Source organism: Psammomys obesus, unplaced genomic scaffold, assembly GCF_907164565.1.
Source record: "Psammomys obesus unplaced genomic scaffold, mPsaObe1.curated_primary_1811, whole genome shotgun sequence".
NCBI lineage: Eukaryota > Metazoa > Chordata > Mammalia > Rodentia > Muridae > Psammomys > Psammomys obesus.
In genome coordinates this window covers 6,766,333-6,791,061 of record NW_026591711.1, presented here as the reverse complement: position 1 = coordinate 6,791,061, position 24,729 = coordinate 6,766,333, and positions in this window count along the sequence as shown.

Below are 24,729 nucleotides of genomic sequence, written 5' to 3'. Positions count from 1 at the left end.
ACACACACACACACACACACACACACACACACACACACACACACACACACCTCTAAACATACTAGCATCCCCACATCCAGATGCAAATAGGAAGCAACGGCTTTGGTTCTTTTCCTCACTGTATTGTAGAGGACCTATCCAGATGCACAGCCTAAAGAACACTGTGGGAATGATCTCTAAGGAGATATCATCTATGAAGGTGACTCACAGGCCTGAGGCCACAGCAGGAGCGGGCTGTCAGAATTCTCTGAAATGGAAAATGTTATTGGTGAGTTAGCCGAGGGCTAGGGGTGAGGGCTTTTCCTGCCAAATAGTTATAGCTCAAGTATTTGTTGGAAGGCATGTTTAGTCTTGATATTTCTTACTCACTCTGACATCATCTGATGTTCAGCAAATATTCAGAAAACTTTTTTTTTTCATGTTTCAGGCTAGTGACTAGTGAGGTATCTTGCCTTATATGATATGCCGTCTAGTAGGGGAAGAAAACAAGTAGCCAATAAAGTAAATGGCAATATGATTTTGGCTGGACAAAGTGGTGTACACTTCCTCAGCAGTTGGAAGGCTGAGGCAGGAGGATTGCTAAGATACATAGCCACAACAGATTTCAAATGAAAATAAAATTTAGGAAGAAAATACAGGTGATTGATCTATAGCCTACAAAGGATTGGTTTGTTAACTGAGTGGTCAGAAGAGCCATCCAAGAACATGAGTGGCATGTCATAAGGGAAGCAGCCAGGTGAGCTGGTTTCCTCACTTGTTACCAGACTCACTTCCCAGCCGTTTCCTGACGGGAATCCACAAGTGGAGCCCATGATTCTGGCAGGGACAAGATGACCTATCCTCCTCCCCACCTGGGACCTGAATGGTTGTTCAGGTTGTGACTCTCTCCTGCTAACAGCTAAGCAAAGCAGGATCCTGACGAGAAAACCCTCCTCAGTTACTTCACCATAAAAGTGTCCTTTGGGCTGGGCATTGGTGGTGCATGCCTTTAACCCCAGCACTCCGGAACACAGAGGCAGAAGAATCTTTGTGAGTTCAAGGCAAGCCTGGTTTACAGAGCAAGTTCCAGGACAGCCAAAGCTACATAGAGAAACACTTTCTCAAAAAAAAAAAAAAAATCAAGAAGTAAAATAAAACTTTAAAAGTAGCCTTTAGTGTTGTTTTAGCTAAGGGTTTGAGGGGCTGAATGTGCTCAGAAGAGTTTTTCATGTTTCCTTTTAACCTTTAGAGCATGTGTGTTGAGCTTGTACTGAGTATACCCATAACAAATATATCTGCCATGGTTTCTTCTTGAACTCTGACCTTAAACTCAGCATGTTTGGGAATGTACTTACCCCTAAAGAGTTTTTGTATATGTGCATCTACAAGCTCACCCAAGTCCACATGCTGCCCAATTTCTGGAGAAATTCTAGACCTATATACTGCAAGAAAGAAATCTGTTTCCATTCCTTTTACCTCCTGTCATACTTACTAGCCCTGCACTTACAGAAAAAGGAGAGTTTATTATGCCCACACTATAATGGACACTCCCATGGCATGGGGATAGGGTGGTCCTCCATGACCCCAGCTCTCCCTGGGCTTCAGGAACAGAGCTGCCCCCTTCCTCACCCCAGCCCTGTGCCATGGAGGTAGCAATATGTTCTGTTATTACTCTCTAGGTCTCTTGCCTTTCTTGAATATTCTCTAATCCTACTAACACATCTTCGTTAGACTCTACTTTCTTTTTTTGGGGGGTGCGGGGAGTAAAATGCGGTAAGACAGTGTTGCTCTGTGTAGTGGCCCTGGGTATCCTGGAATGCATCCTGATGACCAGGTGGGCCTCTACTAAGTACTGGGATTAAAGGCATGAGCCACTATACACAGGTTTTTGTTTGTTTGTTTGTTTTGTTGTTGTTGTTGTTCTCTTTTCAAGAATCTTGACATATACCCTCTTGGTGTTCAAGGATAAGGTGTTCCAGGCAAAGAGAAAACGATGATTTTGTGAACAAAAGTAAGAAAATAATAATTATTTTCTTATGAGACTGTTTCATAAGAGAAGCACTTTTCCATGGATTATCTCATGGAGACCTTGTGAGGAGAGAGCTTGGAAAGATATAATTCTCACTTAATAAACAAGGTACTGGGGGCTGACATGTAAATGACTTACTGAGGCATGAGCTAGGTGGATGATGCTGGAGCCTACTGTCAACCTGGGTTTCTGGTTCCTGGTCTAGGCTTCCTCCCTACTGGCATCCACCAGGCAGGTAATAAAGAGAATCAAAGGGATTTGGTCAAGAAGTAGCTGTCCACTTCCGATAGCAGCCCACGGAATCTGTCAGCTGCAAATCTCTAACTATAACCTTCAGCTCAGTCAGAGATGTGCAAACCCTTGGAATTACAGAAAAGCCTTTCCGGATCAAAGAAAGGCAGACCGATTGCCAAATCTTATGGTGGAAAATGGTGACCAAACCTCACCACTGGACCCTTGTGTCAGAGCACAAGCATATGTTTGTGTTTTACTCAGACCATTCTTCTTGGTATGTGTACATTATCAGAGTTGACTTATTTGATCATCCGTTTACTCGCTTTTTGACACAGGGCCTCTTTGTGATGCCCAGGCTTGCCTAGAACTCACTGTTTCATTAGGGCTAGCCTTAAACGTGTGGCAGTCCTTCTGACTTAGCTTCCAAAGTGCTGCAATTACTAGTGTAACCACCACACTTGGTTTTCTCCTATCTTAAAGGAAACAGATATTTATAAGATTGACATCACTTGATAAGCATAGCAAAGGTTTTGACATTTGGATAGCCAGTACATACGAACTGTATTTTGAAGTTCAGGTTTTTATATAGATGGTTTCCCCAGGCTGGAGGACACCCTGGTAGTTACAAAACTGCTTTCATGAGCAACATGCATTGAGTGGATGGAGGGTTAACAAGAAAACTTATTCCTAGAAGTGGAGTGAGCAGCAGGAAAACCCACTCTCCAGCAGTAGATCATTCCTTCCTTCTGGTGCTCCCACCAACCACCTCCTCATTAACTAATCATTTTCAGTTTAAAATACCTGCATGCAACTCTGTGATTCTCCAATAGCCAGTCCTTGGGGGGTTACAAGCAGGATTGAACATCTGGATTTTATAGCAAATCCTAAAGGTCACCAGATTCAGAGTGATGGAAATGGATGGATAGATGGGGACAGGATAACAAGCAGCCAACGAGACAAACTGCTCCTGCTGGCCCGGCTGCTTCTGAGAGCTCGGGCGCATCAGACCACATGGAAATCTGCTAAAAGATGAATTGTTACACGACGCTGGAAAAAGTCAATGTTTCCATTTCTTTCTCTCCCATTTGGCATTTTGGAGCCTGCTGTTAGGATTCACACCGAGTTTTGGCTTGGTTCCTTGGGACTTTTCTCCCTCCCCTGCTACTGTTGAGCTTAAAGAAAAATAGCACAGAGAAACTGTAAGGAGAAAGGAAACCGTGCTCCAGATGGTCTAAAGAACTCCAAACTGACCAGAGGGCAGGGAAAGACCCTTTCTTCATCAAATGCAGATCATCTTAAAAGCAGGGACTGATAATTGTCACCTTATGCCTAAGCACACACCCTAACATGTGATCAGTGTGTGTGAGTGGGAGGAGGATATCTGCAGCAGTGCAGGAAGCTGTGTTACATCCGTCCTGTCTGAGAGGCATCATGGAATCTCACCTGTGATCTCCCAGTTCTGCCACTGCTCAGAGATGTGAGAGATGCTCACATTCAGTTGCCTGGTGGTAGGAAGCCCCTGGAAAATGTACCTGGAGAAAGAAAGTGGAGCTTCTCTCCCCGCACTTAATATAAGGTCTCCAGGAGGACTTTGTGCTGGTGAATCTCTGTTGACAGCTTGACACACTTGGGAGGGAGGAAGCCCAGCTGAGGAACTGTCTCCATCAGACACCTGCTGGCATGGTGGCGGGGCATTTTCATGATTGGTAACTGACACAGGAATGTCCAGCCCTCTCTAGGTAGTGCCGTTCTTAGGCAGGTGGGCCTGGGTTTTGTAAGATAGTTAGTTCAGTGTGAGCCTGGAAGGAAGTCAGAGCTCCTCCATTCCTCCATGGTCTCTGCTTCAGTTCCTGCCTTGGCTTCCCTTGAAAATGAACTGTAACCTGTAATTGAAAAACAACAACAAAAACCTCTCCTCCCTAAAGTTGCATTTGGTCAATATTTTATCATAGCAACAAAGAAGCAAACTATAACTCAGTAGAAGTCTTGGGCTCTGGGAGAAATAGTCCAGGATAGCCCTGGAGAGGGTGAAGAGACTCAAAAGCTGCATTTGTAGTGTTGTTTAACCAAAATAAAACGTTAACAGGATTGTTAAAACACTGTAGTTTTAACACAGAATGGCGGAATGCATACAACGGTGAGGTTAGGGACTGTGGCTCAAATCCAGCCACCATCTCTCACCTACCTGTCTTCTCTACCTCATGCTCTCCGAGAGTATCCATGTTCTGCTCCAGGTAGAGAATGTGACCACAGGCAGTTAAACAAGAGTGCAATCGTGACAAAACAAAACCTTTCTTGTTAATTCCAGTTAAAATGTCCTTCAGGGAAGTAATCTCATGAGTTCATCCCAGGGTCCGAAATTTTTCTTGACTGATGATTTAATCTATCTGATTCTGATGACTGCCCACCCTGGATTTCCCAGGGCCAAGAGGCTGGGGCATACAAAAATAAGAACCGGTGTGAAGGGAATTTGTAGGAAAGGACAAGAGAGGAAGCAAGCAGCATCGATGAGCCTGGTGCAGTTAAAAGCATGCCTCACTGGGAGAACTGTTCTGTGTGAGCACAACCATATCTACAATAGCATACCAGTCAGGGGTAGGCTGTATGTTTTCAAGGCTAGAAGAAGACTTCTTATTGTACTTAAAGTATGGCAAATAGCCTTTCTATGCTGTATAGGATGGCAAACTATTTCACCACCTCGGCCCTGTGGATCTCCTTACGTGTAGGACACCCATCTCCTCTCAGCTCCTGGAGCATAGCAGGCTGTCTCTCTCCTCAGCTTTAATGCCTCTCATTCATTCTGCCTACTGACATTTCTCCCTTGCTCTCTGCATGCCTAATACGTTGGCATCATTTAGGGCTCTGTCCCTAGAGAGTCTTCTCTGAACATACTATGTTTGTAAGCCTCATTCTCTGAGTCCTTTTCAGAGCACTTTAGTTTTTATGCTACCTTGCCAATTTATGATTGGCATATTTGTCTACTTGCTTTATTGTTTAATCTGGTCTTTCTGATCTCAGGTGCCATGTCAGACTCATTCATCATTATTCTAATGGTTTGTGAATGTGCCCTACTCATGGAAGTGACTCGGTAGGTACTCAGAAAAGGAATGTCTACAAAGATGGATACATTGTTCATATGAGTGCAGCAGCAAGCCAGGAACATAAAGAAAAGATGAAAACCTGAAAGGGTAGGGGGTGAGTTACCAAGGAGATTCAAAGGCACCTGCCGAGGGACCCATGCAGGGCTTCTGCAATCCCAACACCAGGGGGCACTCTGTTCATAGACTACAATGGCCCCAGGCTTGGCTTTAGTATTGTCTAGCACATGTCTCCCACAGCACACAGTAATTCAGGAGTAAGTGATCAATCCTAGAAAACCACAGAGCTCTGAGCCTCCTTGAACCTGAGAGCAGTGCTTCTTAGGTAATCTGTAACATGGAACATTTCTATAAAACTATTTATGATTCATTACTCACCAAAACTCAAATAATATATACTCTTAAATTGTATTACTAGGAGAAAACAACGAAAAAGAAAATGAGAGTGGGGGGAAGACAGAATGGTGAGCTGGTAAAAACAGGGCACATAGTGTCTTTCTTTATAATTTTACAGTTTTTTCATCATGAGTTCTAAGGTTTGTTTGTCTGTTATTATTCTTAAGGGTGTGGGGGGGCTGGTAAGTCATTTACTTAGGACTCTCCAGACAAAGTCTAAAGGCTGGGTATAGAAAAGTAGTCTGAAGTGTGAATTTCTCAAGCTCAGTGAATAAATATCTGAAGCCTCAAAACAATCCTAAGCCCATTCCATCCCGTTTCTGTTGGGACACATTGTATCCCATGGACACAACCATTCATTCATTACTGATCCTTTCATTCACTCACTAAACATGACATCAAAGTGTTACTAGTGATGAAGCCAAATGACAGACTACCTTAAAAGTAGAGAAAGCTCAGGATTTTGGATTCTGTCTGAAATTATTAAAATATTCTAGAAGTGATAAGGTCAAGTTTAATGTTTAGAAAGTTCACTCTGAGCACTACTGGGCTGGGGTAAGTCTGGACCAGGCAGAAGAACTATGACAGGATGGACAATCCAGGTGAAATAGAAAAAGCAAAGTCAAGATGCTAGAGCGTTGGACACGACTCAGCAGGAGAATGAGTTGTCCCTGATGTAGCCAAACCTTGTTTGGCCATGTTCACTGGGGTGAGGGAAGAAAACCGCAGGCCCACTGGGAAGTCAGTCTCTGACCATGTGTATGGGAGTGGAGAGAGACAGAGGAAAACTCAGAAATGAGAATCTGCAGTGAGGAAAACGGGTGCAAGGAAACATGGAAATGCAAGAAGCTGGTAAAGGAGAGAGCAGAAGGCAGGCGGCATCTGTGAGCTCAAGGACAGGAGGAAGGAGGAAGGCGGAGTAGGCGGCAACAGCAGTCAGCTTCTCAGCAGCACTAAAGTCGTTCCTGCCACTTGGCAGGAGTCAGTTCAGAAGTCTCAGATCCAAGCGCCTTGTCCTTTTACTCATTCAGATAACTGTCAATTGGTGAGACTCATGGACCGAAGGATCCTTGGCAAATATCCTTTCTATCCTTGGAGGTGATTTAAGCCCTCAATGTGTTGTTTATAGAAGTAATGACTAAGGCAATGAGCTACTCCTGCCAAAGTGGACTGTAAGACATTTGGCATGTCTGATTAAAAGTTTATGGAGCACAGTTTAACTGTACCTAATCTCTTAGAAAATATTAACTTAGAGTCTAACTGAAAAGATGATGAGTATTATCACTCCATCCGCAATCACCTTTGTAGCACTCACTTTATTATTGACCACTTTTGCAGAAAAAGAGAGAGAAAAAAAAAGAAAGAGCCCTCGTGTTATAGAAAACTTTCCAAATTCCCGAGCTTTTCACCAGTATTATTCATTTGGTTCCTTCAATAAGTCTTTAAAACAGAATATGCTAGAGATTGTTTTGCAGAAGTGAACTTGAGACTCAGAGAGCTACAGAAATTTAATTTACCCATACCACGTGACCAGCAACAGTGCTGAAGCCAGCTCTCTCAAACAGGACTGTTCTTTCCACAGATTTCCATCCCAGACCCTAGACAACTAGTAGGTGTAATTTTCTGGAATGACAATGTGGTGTACGTGTCATTGTTTTCTCCTAAAGACTGTCTGGAAGACCTTTCACAGAACACAGCTGCAGAATCACCAAATGGGGGCTCAACTGTGACCTAACATCCTTAGATCTTTGAGCACCTCTTAGCTGAAAGAAGAGAGTCAGTTGCTCTATCGAAATCAATGATTGTAAAGTATTATAGTCAAACAGAATGCAGAGTGCTGAAGGGTGGAACAGAAGACAGAGAATGTGATTTAAAGTAGAAAAACACACACTCACACAGACATTCAGGATTCTCAAGCTCCCCTGCAAGAGCTAGGCCCCATTGGAGTACACAACTTAGAAGAGGGAACAAGTACTCAGTTAGAACCCAGACCCTGGGATGTGTCTTCTAGAAGGCAGAAGGAGCGCTGAGCTGAGCATCAGATCCCTACCCTGCTGTGTGACAGGGACTAGGCCCAAACTTTTAGAAGAAGTATTTAATCAGAAAGTACTTTTCCACCCCTCACTGTGCAAGGAACAGAGCTGTAGATAGCAGAGATGCTAGGGTGGGAAGAGACAGGCTACAATGGCCAGAAGGTTCACCTCCTCCCCTTCTGGTAGCATATTATTGAAAGTGAAATCTTGGGACGAGAACAAAACAAGTGGTCACAGATCTCTGAATGCTCCACACTTCTTAAGACAGTTGCTCCTGTCAGCTTCACAAACGTGCAGACTATAGTTGCCCTGAATGCTCTCTTTCCACCACAGCCCATTTTCTGGTAAACTCAGCCTAGGCCCTCTTCTCTATAGAGGAAGTTTGGGTGACTGTGGATGTGAAGCCAAGCTTCTGCTTGGTAATTCTCCTCCAGCACATTCCAGTTTATAGGTAATCTCACAGTGCTCAGGAATTGTGTACCCATGTTTGTGTACAAAATCCAAAGACACTCTTCTCATAAAGTAAGCTTGCCTGTAGCCAGGAAGGGCAATAAGCAATTAAGTAGAATATACTATGTCATCTCAGCCTCCCAACTTTGTCCTAATTGTCCAGGCTTGAACCCCTGCAGGTGACAGATGTCTTTCATTTCCATCTATAATATGCTGGACACAAAAGCAAGAATCTTGTCCCTGTACATATCGCGCCAAAGGGCTGGAATCTTGTCAGGAATACTTTGGGAACTCTAAGCCAAAGATCTGTTAATTTACAATGCTGCAACAAAATTGACTCTGCTAGGGTTCTAGGGAGAGTTCTGGATCACTTCCTTTTAAGAAACATTTTATTTACTTATTTGTTTCAACGGCAATACTAGAGTTCGAACCTTATTTATTTATTTACATGCCAATATAAATGTCAAATTTGCCTAGGCTGCTAGGAAAGTGCTCTAACACTGAGATACATCCTTCAGGCAACATACTTATAGATTCTTTGAGCTAAGATGGCAAGCCTACTTAGTGCAAAGAGTGACACAAAGAAGCCAGGGTCTGTGAACTGCTTACACAGTCAGCAAGAGAGAGGGATCTGTGGGTTCAGCCACACTCTTCACATTTATAACTCTGATCTGTGCCTGGTCCTCTCCACTGCAATCACTTCTGCTGTTACCTACAGAGGTTGATAAATCTCCCATCCTTTAGCCCCAGCCTAGGTCTTCTCTTCTGAGCTGTACACCCACACATTCTTCTCTGCCACCTCTCAGGTATTTCCACATGTATGCTACGGACCCAGAAAACCCCCCTTATCTCCATTTCAAACTTGCACTTATATAAGCACCATCTGTCTGGCTGAACAGGCTAAACATCAAGAATCAATCACTTCCAATCTTCTCCTCACCCGTTCTTCCTTCAACCAATCTGTCACTAAGGCCTGCCAAGTCTTGAGTCTCACATTTCTGGCCCCATAGATCTGTCTTTGTGCCCCTCTGCCTGAGATTCAGCCCTCGCCCTTCCAACTCCTATTAACAATTTGCTGACTGACATTACAGAGAAAAGAGTGTATGCATATGCTGAAGTCATTATGAAAGCTGTCATTCAGGACAGGGCATTACATGATATGTAGGAATGAGCTGCCATGGCGCGGAGAAGCCCACAGTCTGAATACAAGCAGGACAATGGAGAATGCCAGGCAAGGATCAGAGTAGGGGCCCAGTGGATGGAAATTTATGAAGAGGAAGCATCAGGATGAGGGGCAACCCTGGCTAAACAGACTTGATGGAGTAGTTGTGGACGACAGGCCAAGGAGGTAAGCTACTGAATGTGGTGGGTACGAATTTTGATCACATAGCAAAGAAGCTCTAACATCATGGTGCACATAACCAGCTAGATTTGTGCTTAAAACTGGACCAAATGAACAGTCAGTGGACCAAAGAGAGAATCCGCTCCTGTCATTCCTCACCATTCATCCAGACACACGCTACCGTGATCCTCTTGTAGTATACACCTACATTTGTAGGAAAAGGGCTACGCAACCAAGCATAGCGGCCTTTCTCTCTCTTCTACATCTATGCCTGGAAAAGACCTATATTTGGGGAAAACTTCTTATCCTGACTCCCATTGCTACGCAGCGTCTGAGTCTGAAAGCAAAACCACATTTACCTTCATTGCCACCTATTTCCTATTGAATTGACAGGTCTCTTTATCTCTATGGCCCGAAAGTTGATCCACAGCAATAATATTAATAAAAACAACAATGAATAATCATGTTTTCTATGGTGCTCACTGTGATTGTCGTAGCATATTTGAACTGTTTGAAAGTTATTTTCAAATAATTTTCACAAGGATCTGTAAAACAATGACTTTCCTTCTTCCCACATGGGGATGCTGAGTACATATCATCAAATGGGCACATACCACAGAGCTAGCATGTGGCAAGACTGAGTCTCAAAGTCCAGACCAGAAACCTTGCTCTTCCCCAACCAAGGAGCTTTACCACATTACACAGGGACACTGTGCAAACTTGGGACATGGAAAGTGATAGTAAAAACATGGAGGAGAGCATAAAAAAAATAAATAGCTAAAGGCGAAACACCAAGAGCTGTGGCGTAGCGCCAGAACAAGCATTGGGTGGCATCTGAGCGCTCAAAGAGTGGAGAGGGTGGTATAGACAGAGTGGTCAGACAGACACCTCGGGCAAGATGCAACACATTCCTGGGGGACTAGGCAGTCAGCCATGGTTGAAGAATGAAAGAGTGAGCTTCTCCAAGAAGTCTTTCCTGGAGGTTTAGCAAAAGACAAGATCACTAACCGGCTTTGCTCTCAGGTCTCCACATGGCTTTCCACTGTTCAACCCTTAGCAGAGGACAGAAGTAAATGACAGAAAGAGAGAGGAATCACGAATAAAAACCATCTCACAAAACGAGAGAGATTTCTCTTTCTGGTTTCCTAATAATACTGTAAATTTTGGCCTGATTCTAACTGCCCAAATCTCCTCCGTGTCACTGTTGCCCAGGCTAACAAGAAAAGCCTCGTGCTGAGAAAGTTAAGGTGTGAATTTCATTGCTCCCTGGACAGTGTCAGCAATAGGAAGGGAGGCATTACTGTGAAGTTCCAAAACTCATGCTACTTTGAAATTATCACGTAAGAATTGTCACAGGGGGACCCAGTAAGACTGCAAGTTCTCCTTGTTTTACACGGCAGGACTGAGAAGGGAGTTGAAGGAGATTAATTACATTGCCTGCTAATCAATGCAAAGACATATTTTTCTGTTCCTCCATCTCATAATTTTTATTTCATCTAGTTTGGGCTTTTTTAGGGTTGCCAGATGTCCCAGTTTCAGTGGGACAATCCCGCATTTTGAAGGTATGTCCCATCTGCTCTTGAAAATATTTCTGTTCACTGCTCTCTTGTCGACTGTGGGGTTTTTAGAGCTGCCAGCCAGAGGAGAGCTGCTGGAGAGGAGATGATAAATTATTGTAACACTATAAAAAAAATCACTCACATCCACCACTACATCACCTCAACGATGCTTCAAATTAACTCTGCAGAAATGTTTGTCAGGAAAGGTGAGCCACCAGACCTCCATCTGGGGATGTAAAGCTCTTCCCACCATGCCTTTGAGAAGATGCAACATGAGTAGGAAGAAATATATAGAAGGATTCCTGGACTGACCATAGGAACACCTGCCTCTGCCATTTTCCTGGAAAGTAACTTAACGGTTGTTTACTTAAAAGGAAAAGTAGGGGAAAACATTGAGCACCTACTGTCTACCCAATGCTATGCTTGGCAATTCAGATAAAATATCTAGTTAAGTTCTACAATAAAGTGGGTGGAATAGGTTTATAAGCCCATCTCACAAATAAGAAACTTGAAACTCAGAGCTTGCCAGTCCAAACGCCTGATATAAACCCCACTGCAGAGGCTCACCTTCATCTGCTAGGCAGACATCATCTAAGCCTTGAGAGCTGCAGAACAGAAGTTGATGTGTGGCCTTTCTATGGTCTCTTCCAGGCTCTTGTGATACCAGAAAAATCTGTCAATTAAGGCTGTCTGTGGAAAGCTTTGAATGGACAGGGCACACTGAGAAAACCTTCTCAATCTGGGTCTATGTTCCATTTAGCGTGGCTCTAAGATAAACATTGAAACTGGCACTGCTGGATAACAGCACTGGGACCTTTGGTCATGGGTCCAAATTATCTGCATCAGTCATACTGTGACACCCCTTGTTTCTTGTAAAGGAGACATTGAGAGTGCTGCTTTGGTTCACTGTCATCTGAGGAGGGGCCACTGGGTCCATTTTTCACAGCCTCTGGAACTTGTTGAGTGAGTTTATCATCATTACTTGAGCAGAACAGGTCCCTGACAGTAGGGCCAAGCTGGGCAGATACTGCTGGTTGCTGCTGTTCTAGACAATGGGAGATCTGCAGAGTGAGCTCTGTGCCACGTGTAAAATGAGGATGCTCTGGAATCCTACATAAATGGCATTGAGTGAGCTCATTACGGTGCACTGACCTCTTCATACAGGCAGCCTTGTGTTGTTTTGTTTTCTGTGCTTCTGACTTTGTCTAAATTGTCATGCCTTAATAAAGAGGCTCAATGAGAAGAGAGCAGAGCTCCACTGTGGGCCTTTGTTAGCATCTCCAAGTGACAAATGTGCAAGTGGGTGAAAGATCCTAAAATACAGCTCTCACGTCAGCTGCCATCGCTCTGGACTCCATCCTGGCAGCGACACTGCACAGCCTCCTCACTCTGTTGTTTTGTTCTTGCCCTTCTCGAAGCCATTTCTTGCCGTAAGGATGAAAATTTTTCTTCAAGTTCAGCTTGCTGTGCTCACACCCTTCCTGGCTTCTCTCTGCTTCTGATGGTGAGCTAGGTGTTTACATTCTGTAAGCACTAGAGGGCTCGATACACCCCTTGAACTTTCAGAGGGGCATGTGTACATGAGTACACACGCCATGCAATCTTCAGAGGCTCCAGGACAGCAGAGTGGTTGGATGTCTTTTCTCTGTCACTTTAGCCCCAAACAGAGACACCCAGATAGGCAGCAGAACCGTAGCTGATGTTCTACTGATCAGAAGACTTAGCTCTGTCCTAATTCCCCATGCTACCACAAGCAAATGATTGGTTCCAAGTCCTCTGTGTTCCCAGCTGTGAAATGGGTCCCCTGCCTCTCCCACTGGTTCTACAAACTTCCTTTCCCTGAAGCCAGTGCTCTGAACATGGGAGACTTTCCTATTGTTTCTCAATATGTGGGGCTCTGCCAGTCTGGGACAAGGCCTCATGGTGATCTCTCCCATTGTATGGTCACTTTGTGTTCATCTGCCCACATCCCCTCTAGAAACAAATTCCTGGGAAGGTGTGCTTATGGCTGAGTCATTTGTCAATGGTGTCTCAAAGTGAGAAGGAAGGAAGGAAGGAACTCATAAAGTTGTTGACGGGAAGCAGCTTGTCTAAATTCCCACCAACCCCACCGCCTACTCCAGAGAGAAGAAAAGAAGTGAGTGCAGCAGTTGGGGGCACCAACAGAGATGTGGGAGGGAGTGTGTGTGGGTACCTTGACTGCCTGACAACTTTTAGTATGCAATGGAGTGCTGTGAGTAGCTTTTGAAAATAGCCCCCAGACAGCACCCTCAGAGATCCTGACTCCCACTGGGAAGTGGTATCCAAAACCATGCCTTAAGACTCTCACGGATGATCTCCACACAGGGCTTGGTTTGACCATCTGGTGACACTGACATTAGGATTGACAGAGGACTGTGTACTGGTTATTAGAGAGTCGAGTTCCTTGACTGTCCTCTGGGTGGCGCTGTGTAGATGTGACAGCTCGACTGAACGCGTCCCTCCCCCATGGCCACCAAGCTCTTGTAACCTCATTTCTCACAGTGGCCCCAGGTGGGGATTTGGCTGAAAGCCAGGGTTGCCAACGCCAGGGAGGGATTTATATGAGGCAATGTCTGGCAAGTACAAGGTCTCAGTCTAAGTCTCTGCTCACTCTAACTGGGGTGCTTTTGCACCTCACACAAAACAGTAACAAAAGTGGCTAAGTGTTCAGTGGCTGCATTGTTAGTTTTCAGACTGTCATTTGTAGCTACAGAGGTAGTGCATGTTTTGTGGATGATTTTTAAAAAAAAGCATATAAACAAAAATAATTTTTAAAAGTCAACTGAAATCACACCACCCACGCTAACCACTGTTAACATTTACTGTGTTTCCTTAAATGGATACTGTTTGGTAACCTGCTTTTTCTGCCTTAACAATATAACAAGAACATTTTCCAGGGGAGGAACCACATTAAAAATCATTCTTTAAAGTTGCATAGTATTATAGTATTTCGTTTACAGATGGACCATGGTTTATTTAACCAATTCCATATTGTGAGACATTAAAATTTTTCTTGCTGCCCCTCTCCATTTCTACCTCTTCAGGTGTCTTTGGCGTGTATGGTGAATTCTTCCATAAGCTCTCTTACAGGTACACAGTTGTTCTTTGTGCACTTGTTCAGTAAGGTCCTGTAATACAAATTCCTAGAGGAGGTTTAAAGGGTTGTCTAAAGCACTGCACTGAAGGCTTTGATTCTCACTGCTTTCTGTGGAGTTTTCCCATTGTACTCACACAGCTAGTGAGTAAAAGACAAGAGGGGCCTCCTTGAAGGAACACTGTAAAGTTGTCTGAGAATTTTCCCTGCTATTACTGGGGCACAGTTCTATGCTGGAAAAGCTTACCATCCCAGCACCCTAAAGAAAGTAGAGAATCCTGGCTGTGGAAACCTTCCCAGAGGGCCCCAGTTCTGTCTTATTCAACAGGACAGTCTGCAGAACAAGCCTGCTTGTTCCTTCTGTTTCTGCTTTGTGGGATTAAAAAAAAACTGGAAATACACTGACCTTACCCAGGACTTACTATTACAGGAGATATGAGAGGTTCCTGTTAACCCCAAGGCAATGGATACTAGAAATGCAGTTGTCTCTATTTTGGACAACAATGATGACTGTCCTTTTCCCACTCTTCTCAGTTCCCTAGGGTCTGGGCAGTAGGAGACAGTGGAACTTTGTACTTTTCTCACTGTGGTGTATGAGTTTCTCAGTAATGCCTATATGAAATGTTAGAATCTGCTCCATTCCAACAACAGGGAGAGAAGCAGAGTCTGATCCTGACCAAAGCTGAACTTCTGGAAGGCAATGTAGTTAGGGATGGGGTAACATGAGACATCAGATAAGACCAGAAAGGCTCAGGAATGACCCAGCCAGAGGCAGAAAATAAAGTGAGCCAGAAAAGTTGCCAGTGATCTAAGTCTGACACAGGGCCCACAAGTTCAAAAGCAAGGACAGGAGGCTTGAGCAATGTGGGGAGATTTTATGTAGAATTTATTTTCATAAGCTTGCTGGAGTACAAGGCTTAGAAGACTCACACATACAAATTCATGGGGTCTCTTCCCTGAGATAGAAAAAAAAACCACAAAAAACAGAAAAACAAAACAAAACCAAACCAAAAATATCGGGCAACACAGGCAATATCTCTAGGAGAACAAGTTCTCCAGGGTTAGAAATTAGCCAAATGGCAGGTACCAGCCTTGGCAACTGGAATGCCAGGGAAAGTGACATTGTTTCAAAATCAGGCAAAACCTGTATCAAGAAATGTAGTTTCCTGGCCAAGAAGGGAATCCAGTTTTAGACCAAATCTTGCCCCCATTTCTATACCAATATTTGAACAGCATGGAAGGAGTAATATGTGGCTAGGAAGAGGGGGAGGGGTTGCATTAGAGAGGAAATATGATGAGGAGCCAGTGACAAGACAACCCTTTTATCCCCAGTGAACCATTTCAACTATCTGGCCCTACCCCTGAAGTTTCCCATAATGCACCGCTAGCTGGGGACCAAGCCTTCAACAAAGAACCAGGGGCGAACACTGCATAGCCAAAACGATAACATGGCTTTAGCCTAATATTAGCAGAACTTCAGTTCTTTGAGCTTTTGTTTTTAATGTTTAAGTTTTACTCTGATTTCCTTCGTGGGTTTTTTTTTTTCTTTCCTATTTAATTGTACCCTTTTATAACAAGGCTAGCTATCAGTCTGTTATCTAGTGGATTAGAGCAGAACACACATTGTGAGTAACATTTGCAGAAATACAACGATTACAGTTAGGTCAACTGAAGAATCAGCTGCATGGGTGGCAGTTCTTAACCCCTGGTGCAGGCTCAGCCATTGTCATGTAATCTGATTTTATGAATCTCTGATTAAAACTGCCTTCACTGGTTGTTTGGCTAGTGCTCCTTTCAGAACCTGAAGATTAATAAACAAAATCCTAGTGGTTGGTGTAGTATACTTCCCTATGAGCTGTTGGTCAGAGAGGCCCCAGAGACAACTAAAACCATAAGAAGCTACTGTGATTGCTCTTGGTTGCCCGCTATAATGAGACTAGAAGAGCGTGTTGTTGAAGATATGCCACACACATCTTGGGTTGCAATATGTAGAGAAATCGAGCTGAATCTGAGTATGAGCTTCCTCCCTGCTGCCTGGCTCTCATAGTACCTGAAGATGCAAGGAGCTGTAACAGAATTGTTGGTTACCACCATACCTAGCAAGACACCTCCACCAGTGCCATCGTGGGATGACTCTTGTGGGAGTGAGCAATCGTTACTGAATTTGAAGCTTACTCCACAGCAGATAATTCATGCTGTGAATCTGGCCAAGAACCCATGGCTAGGGAGGCCCTAGGCTCTAGGAGACAGCTACTACTGTTGTTTGCTAGATGAATATGGTCTCAAACTGTCTCCTAAATCCTTACCTTTATATCCATAGGTGAAAATATTGCTCTCAACCTTCAACAGAGAAGCTCTGTGTATAGTAGGCAGTGGTTAATACAGAAAATCACAATTGCTCTGCGGAGAGTATCTGCGGAGTGCATTCAGGGATATGGACATAGGGCATAACACATCCACACAAAAGAAGGCATCTTCAGTGTAGCCACAAATGTGAGGTACGGCCAGGTGTTGAGGCTCACCTCTGTAAGCACAGCACTCAGGAAGCTGAGGCAGGAGAATCATCATAAGTTCAAGGCCAGACTGTGTTTCATGGTGCATTTGAGGCTAGCCTGGCTACAGTATGAAACCATATCTCAAACAAAATTTACAAAATAAAGTCAAAAACAATGAAACACATAAAGTAAAGAAGGAAGGAGGGAAGGAAGGAAGGAAGGAAGGAAGGAAGGAAGGAAGGAAGGAAGGAAGGAAAGAAGGAAGGAAGGAAGGAAAAAAAAAGAAAGGTGAGGAAGGGGGGAGGAGGAAGGAAGGAAGAAGAAGGAAGAAGTAGGGGTAGGGTTGGAGGAGCCTGACCCTATTAGGTTAAGGAATGATTTGAGGTTTGGGGGGTTTGTTCTATTTCTCACTGACCTCTGGCATGAGACCTAAAACAGATAGTTTTAAGGCTCTGTTTTCTCACTGTGTGGGGATATAATGTCTCCTTCTAGTCAAAGGAGTTAATTCAGGGGATGTAGAGAACCCGCTGCATCATGGGAGCTTACATGGTGTCCTCTCCACACCCCACCCAGGTCACTACAGGTAAGGGCCTTCCTAAGAAGGTTCTCTTCTCCCTGCCTCAGAGCCTCCTTCTTACTTCCCTCTCCTACCCTGCCCCACTGGGACTGAAACGGAGTGTGGGATCAAGATTTCTCCCTGAAAAGTTCACTGTGAACAAACTTTCCCTTAGTGCTGAAGCCTCAGCTTTCCCTTCATCATCTCTACCCAGCATGTGCTAAGTCACTGAAAGGGCCCAGTGTACAACGAAACCCAGGATCCTTGGTAAGAAAATTACTAAGCATTCTTAGATAACAATAACCAAGCATTCAACTAAGCATCTAACCCTTCCAAAGAAACAACACAAGGCACAGCGCCCACCACCCATTAAGCAGATCCAACCTGGAACTCTGACACGATTATTTTTTTAAATCTTTAGACTATAACATTTTGTTTCCAACTCATTTGAAAATGAAGCCTTTATTCCTCAGATTTTTTTCTGACATTTTTGTACCAGTTTACATCCAACAACCATTGAAAGAATGACTCCCACATCCTTCTGTCTGAGTTAAGTGTTGGACATTTAGGAGTTTGAAGGGGAGGAGGGTTCCTCCTTGCTGTGGTCTAGGGGAGGAGAAGTGGGGAAGAAGAAGAGAGGGTAGGACCAGGAAAAGACAAGGGAGAAGGCTACGATTGGGATATAAAGTGAATAAATAATAAAAAATAACTTAAAAAAAGAAAAGAAAAAATTGTTCTCCATAGAACATGGGCTTCAACCTACAGTCCTCAAGGAGATAACCATGTCACTCATGTGCTCTCTGACTTCCAATCACAGCATCCAGTGAAGCACAAATGTATTTGTGATACGAAGTAAATTCTATCAATTGAGATACCAGTGTTTATCAGTCAGAGCAGTAAAATTTTAGACCAAAATTATAAACCCTGAGGCAGACAGAAATTGATACTACCAGTTGCCTTTTGGGGTACAGTAATTATTAAAACGTCTAAAGCTATTTTTAGCTGAGCCGCCTTCCTTTAATTTCTCAAGTAGGAATATTAACATAAATGCATAAACAGCAAGTCATCACAGTGTAAGGCTAGGGGAGAAAGAAATGTATTGGTGTAATATTTTTTATAAGAAAGGTCTAAATTCACTATGCAAGGAGATTTATTAAATAAATTTTAGCTTGCACAGTTGGAATAACCTTGTGCAACTAAAGGAAGAGAGATGTAGGTTACTTTTAATTTTAGGATAACCAAGGTATCATTGGGAGTGATTTCAACAAGCCATAGAATGGTCTGTAAAGTGTAATACCAATGGGGTGGATTTTAATTCTTTAAGTTTTAAATGTTTTTATTTTATATGTATGGGTAGTTTTGCCTGTGTATGTGTTTGTGTGCCACATTCATACAGTGTCCAAGGAGGCCATTAGAGGGTGTCAGATTCTCTGCAACTGGAGTTGCAGAGAGTTGTTAGCTGTCATGTGAGTTCTGGGACTCAAATTCCAATCTTCGTGAAAGGATAAGACATGCTCTTACCTACTGGGCTTTCTCTCCAGCCCCTGACAATGGAATTTTTAGGAATAATATTCAAATATAACTGATGTGTAAACATATTTATTGCTATATTTGGGTTCAATACAGCCATAAAAAATATGTGGGAGACTACAATGCAGGGCCTTCTACAGCCTCTATAATCACGAGAACTATGCCTCACTCCTCTCCCCTCAACCACCATCAGGTTTCCTTTCATTGAACTTACAACAGTTCCACTCTAAGTACGTGATGGCAGAAGCAGCCTCTTGATTCCTGAAATGAAACCTTGGCCCACCTCTCTTACCTTGGAGAGAACTTTCCACTGGAAACTTTATTCTTTCTCTGGGTCTTGTGGAAACCACTTATGTGGATTCTTTCTTGTTAAGTTCTCAAAAGCCTTTATAAAAGGAAAAATGGGAATCACCTGTTTGACATACAACCTGATTCCCTTTTTCCTCTTCCTACTTCCTGACCTCTCCAAAGTTCACAAACACTGCGATGTGGGTTGTGGTACAATAATACATGACCTTGCAGCTCAGTGGGGTGCCATTCAGAGGGCAGTTCTAATTCCTGTGGACTTCTGGCATGCCTTCATCATCATCACTCCAGATCTCAGACTGATGCAACAGTTTCAGTCTCCATCAGGGCTCCTGGAAGACAGAAAAGCAAGTCAGTCAAATCCCACACAACAGGCTGGAGAGATGGCTCAGAGGTTAAGAGTGCAGACTGTTCCTCCAGAGGTCCTGAGTTCAATTCCCAGCAACCACATGGTGGCTCACAACCATCTATAATGGGATCTGGTGCCCCCTGCTGGCATGCAGGTGTACATGCAGACACAATGATGTCTACATAATAAGTACTAAATATTAAAAAAAGAAAACAACAAATCCCACACAACTCTGTTACCTGCGCTGATGAGAGGCAGACGTCACTATTGTCTGGGATTCATTGGCCAAAAGAAATGTCATGATCATGCTTGAGTGGTAACTTGGTAAACAACAATACAATGAAATGAAGAGGCACACTCGATAGGCGACATTGAGATCTGACTTCTGGACTTGCCAAGGAGAGTGGGCAAGACAGCCAAGGAAGGGTCTACATCTATAGGGTCCTGCTCTCTTATTCTTTCCCCTTATCCTTATTCTTTGTGATGAATGTTATTGGTGAGCTTTTCTTCTGAGATAACGGGAAAGACTGAACAGTATTTTAAAGAAGCAATGCAGTTAAAAATCAAGAGAACAAAAGTCAAAAAACTATGTTTACAAACTCATTGTTTTACTTTGTGGAATAATGTTGTCCAAGAGATAATAACTTGAAAAACATTACATAATGAAATTTTCAGTAGTCACATTAGAATATAAAACAAAGAAATGGGCAAAAAAAAATCTTAATAGCCTTTTTTTTGTTTAGCTTGATGCATCCAAATATTATTTTACCAAGTGATTAATATAAAATTATTGTTGAAATACTCCTATTAAAATTATTGTCAAGTCCTAGAAATCTGACTTTCATCTTCTACTTATGACAACCTAAATTCAGATGCTAAATTTTCCTCAGAAATAATTGATCTGTATTTAGATTTACAGTTTTAAAAGTAGGTTAGCATAGCCAAATTGCACTAGATGCACTCACAATTTTCTAGCAAATGAATCAAATATCCATTTTTAAATTTAAATTAACTTAGATAAGAAAAAATTTAAATTCTTTATTTTTCAATTACTCTCATCACATTCCCAGTTCTCCATAGCCACTACGGTTTGTGCCTGCCATCTTGTCCTACCAGACTGTACAGTGCAGATTTAGAATGTGACCTTGGAGAATTCAGTCACCACCTGAAAATCAGGTTTTCTACATAGATCTTAAAATGATTGAGCCCATTTGTCTCTCTGTTATTGGAGTTTTGTTTGTTTGTTTTGTAGGATCAAAGCCAGCATGATAGAGTGTACCACATCTCTTCTTCACAGTATTGTCCAGTCTGTTTCTGTGTTGGTTTCTATAGCAATGAGTCTCAGAAACCTCTGCAACTGTTATAAAACTGAGTAAGATCAACCATGACCCCATGCGATCTGTTTTAGGAATAGTTGCAAATTTAACCTGAAGTCTTATTATACTCTTCAAATGCCTGTTTCCTGTTGCAGCTATATAGTTAAATGTTCGGTCCTAGATTTTGGATGCATGTAAGACAGCCATACCTGAATCATAAAGGAAGGCTGTGTGTCTACCACAGCTCATTGCCAACTGTTTCCCTCTGTCATTTTTCATCATTTTTCAGCCGTTCTGGGAGGGTCTTTTCCTTATCTCATGAGCTTGTTTTCCACTTTATCTCCCCATCTGAAAGAATTAAATAAAATTTTAACTTTCTATATGACTTTAAGAAGGCAAGAAATCAAGTTCAGAGTTTCATATCTCCTGCCTTGGTTTTAGATAACTATATCACAGACTGAATAATAAGCCTAGTATGTAAATTTCAAACATTTTTATATGAATAATCTTATTTGAACATTCAGCATTTTTGTTGGTGTGAATGAATGGAAAGGGGAGTTTAAAATCATGCATCCAGTAAGTAGAAACATCTGGATTATAAACAGGCCTTATACATATTTGCTCGGTGTTCCATGTTCAAATACACCACCTGTCTCTGCCACACCAAGAGTCTCCTGGGGTATCATCAACTTAGGCACCTTCTTAATGTGCCCCACAATATTCTAGGGGCTTTATTAACTATTTCAGAAACCAGACTCCTGGCAGGTACTTTTAATATCCTAGTACCAGATTCTAAACTCAAAATCAATGGCAAATAAAAGTGATGCCATTACTCCAATAACACATCAGTTCACATGGCTGGCTGGTTCCCCTGCTTCCAAGGCTTTGTTATCTAGGGACAAAACCATAGTGATCAATTTCTGATTCGAATTCCAAATGAAAAAGATATTCTCCTCTGCCAAAAGATCCTGTGCCTCCATGAAAAAGATAAGGATGAAACATGTACAGAGGAACAAGTAGAGACAAGTGGCCCTCCGTTCTTCTAACACAGAGTAGATGAGAAGAACTCCAAAGGAGGTCTTGGAGCAAGCCCACCAGTGGTGATTCCCCACTTTGCCCAAGTGTCAGCTTGTCTACAAATATGGGATACAGATAGAAAAAAAAAAGAAAGAAAAAGAAAGAAATCAACATCAGTGATGCCACACCAATACACAACGTGACAGAGCAGGGTGGCAGAACACTGAGGTCAATGGAAAAAGAACTGTAGTTTCCCAGACTCAACCATGTTAATGACAACTGGTTCCATACAAGAAGGCGTTAGTATGGAAAATCAAACAACCACAGTAAACAGTGCGGATCTTAATAACAGTATGGATTGTGAAAATGGTAAGACCATGTCATTCATTTCTGGACTGACATGTGCTTACTGAGATGGGACAGACCTTCAGTAGGTCTTCATGGCTGCTCCAGTCTTGCCGCTGAGACCTTGTCTGGCTTATTCCTCCAGAACTGCCTGGCTTTTATACTGAGAGTTCCTTCCTGGCAACTGGACTAGGAAGATGTGCAGAAATTTAGAAGCATGGGGGATTCAAGAAAGGAGCATAGCTTTATTCTGTGCCACAGACTGTTTCTGGTGGTAGGGCTACAGCTCTAAATCCACAATGGCAACTGCACAAGGAGCTCTGTCCAGAACCCTTCACCTAGGCAACACCAGGATTCCTGGATTTTAACAAAGAAATGGATTTAAAAGCCAGCCAAGCCTGAAGAAAAAGGAGCTTTATAAAGAAAGGAGTTCTGAGAGAATAAGTCATTCTTTCAGGGCGGTCAGACTGCTCTACTAGAGTGTGGTGATTAGATTTCTTTAACAACAAAATTTTAGCAGCTCTCAAGCTACATCTCTAGAGCTTTCCAAGAAACCACTCCCCACTTCTAACGTTTCATAATTTATAATAAAAGTGAAGAGTTAGAGAATTTTTCTCAGTACATGAAGTTGGAGATGGATGAGGGGCATCACCAATGTCTATGTCTCGGAAGTCGGAACGCTAGGACTATAAGGCTATTCATAATTTCAGCCATACATAAGCACAGCCTACTCAGCATCCTTGATGGGGTGTCTTCATGATTGCATTGTCTGGCCCTAAGTGGGTGTGCTTTATTCATTGTCTTGAACAAGATGTCTATTGGGAAACCTGTGTTTTCTTAGTGGGGTGTGAGGCCCTTTTCTATAGATTCTGAAGCTTGCACCTTTCCCATCAGTGAAAGCAGATTAGTTCTCAGGATCAAAGCTCCTGTGTCATCATACTTCTGTTTTCTATCCTGTCCAAGGCATCTCCATGGTTCATATATAAAACCCAAGGTAAATCCAATGTCCAGCTAAGACATTTCCCTCCTGGCCTGTTTTCTGAGTGGATGGTGTCCCAGGTGATAAGACCTCTGGAAAATTTCCAAAGACCAGATTATAGAATGTGGGCAGCCAAGTCCCACATTATGTAGGCATAACTAGCATTAGGAGAAGCCTCCTGTGTACATTCCCAAGACATCATCCACAATTTTCTTTCTAGGTCTCACCTCCCTTCCTAAAAATCACCCAGGAATCCAAATGAGATGGTATATGCCTTTAGTACCAGAATTTGGGAGACAGAGGCAGGGAGATTTCGATGAATTCAAGGCCAGCACGGTATACATAATGAATTCCAGGCTAGCCAGAACTGCGTAGTGAAACTCTGTCTCCAAAAGTAGGATAGGGGAGGCGAGGCTGGTGAAATGGCTCAACCACTGAAAGCATTGCTCTTACAGAGGACTCAGATTCATGCCATTATATTCATGCTAGCTCACAACTATCTGTAAGTCCAGTTTCTGGCAATCTGATGCCTTTTCTGATCATCATGGGCTCCTGCACACATATGGTATACCACATACACACTCAAGCACATACAGATACACATAAAGTAAATAATTAATTAAATTTAAAAGCAAGGCCACTGAGGAAAAGGGAGGGAGACTGTGTCTTTCAGATTCTGGACAATGGTCCTTATGTTCACTAGAGCAACCCTTAGTGATGATAATTTTATATATTGGGAAAATCAGGAATGTTTTATTTGAATAAAGAACTATAAAACATAAAGCAAAACCCAGAAGGATTGAGATCCACTTTAACATTTATAGCCTTGGTAGGAGACAGTATTTGACACGTCTCTCATTTTCTGTATCCCGATGCTGGGGCAACTGGGTAAACTAATTCCTAGAGAAAGTAAATGACTCATCAGTGCATGCTTTTCCTCTTTGTTCTGTATGAAACCAATCAAACCAGCCACATCAAGCCATCAAACCACCCAGTACCCCACCCATCCTTTATTACCACAGAGCCAGAGAATAGACAGATACAGAATGTTCTCACATACAAGGACTGCTGAAATCATTTCCACAAGCCAATCCTAAACCTCCATGCCATAGATCTCCTTTTCTCTCCAGCTAAAGCCACACTGAAAGCACTGGCTTCCATTTGCTCTGCCCTTTGCTTCCTCTAATCAACTCTGCTACTTCTCCTTTGTGGTCCTAAAGCTGTATGGTGTGAGTCTCCTGTTTCTTGGGAACCATGAGTATAAATGCCCTAAATTCACAACAGCCACTTTATGTCTCTGCAGCTTACCATATCTGATTAAAATAAATCCTGAGTACCCTGGAACAAAAATACAGCTAAGGACCTGGTGAGCAATGTCCTATGTTCAGTAAGCAGGGTCTGGTATTAGTAGGAATAACAATTTGTTTATGGGATGAGAACAGCTTGCCAGCAACCTTGAACAGTTATGCAGCTGAAGTCTTGCTGGGCAACTTCCCAGAGCAGGGAACACATGCAGTACAGAGCAGGGTTGTTTCAGAAGCAGAGCAGACCCTGTCCTAACCGCAGAGCAACTGTAAGCCTGTTTGAATGGGTCAGGTAGA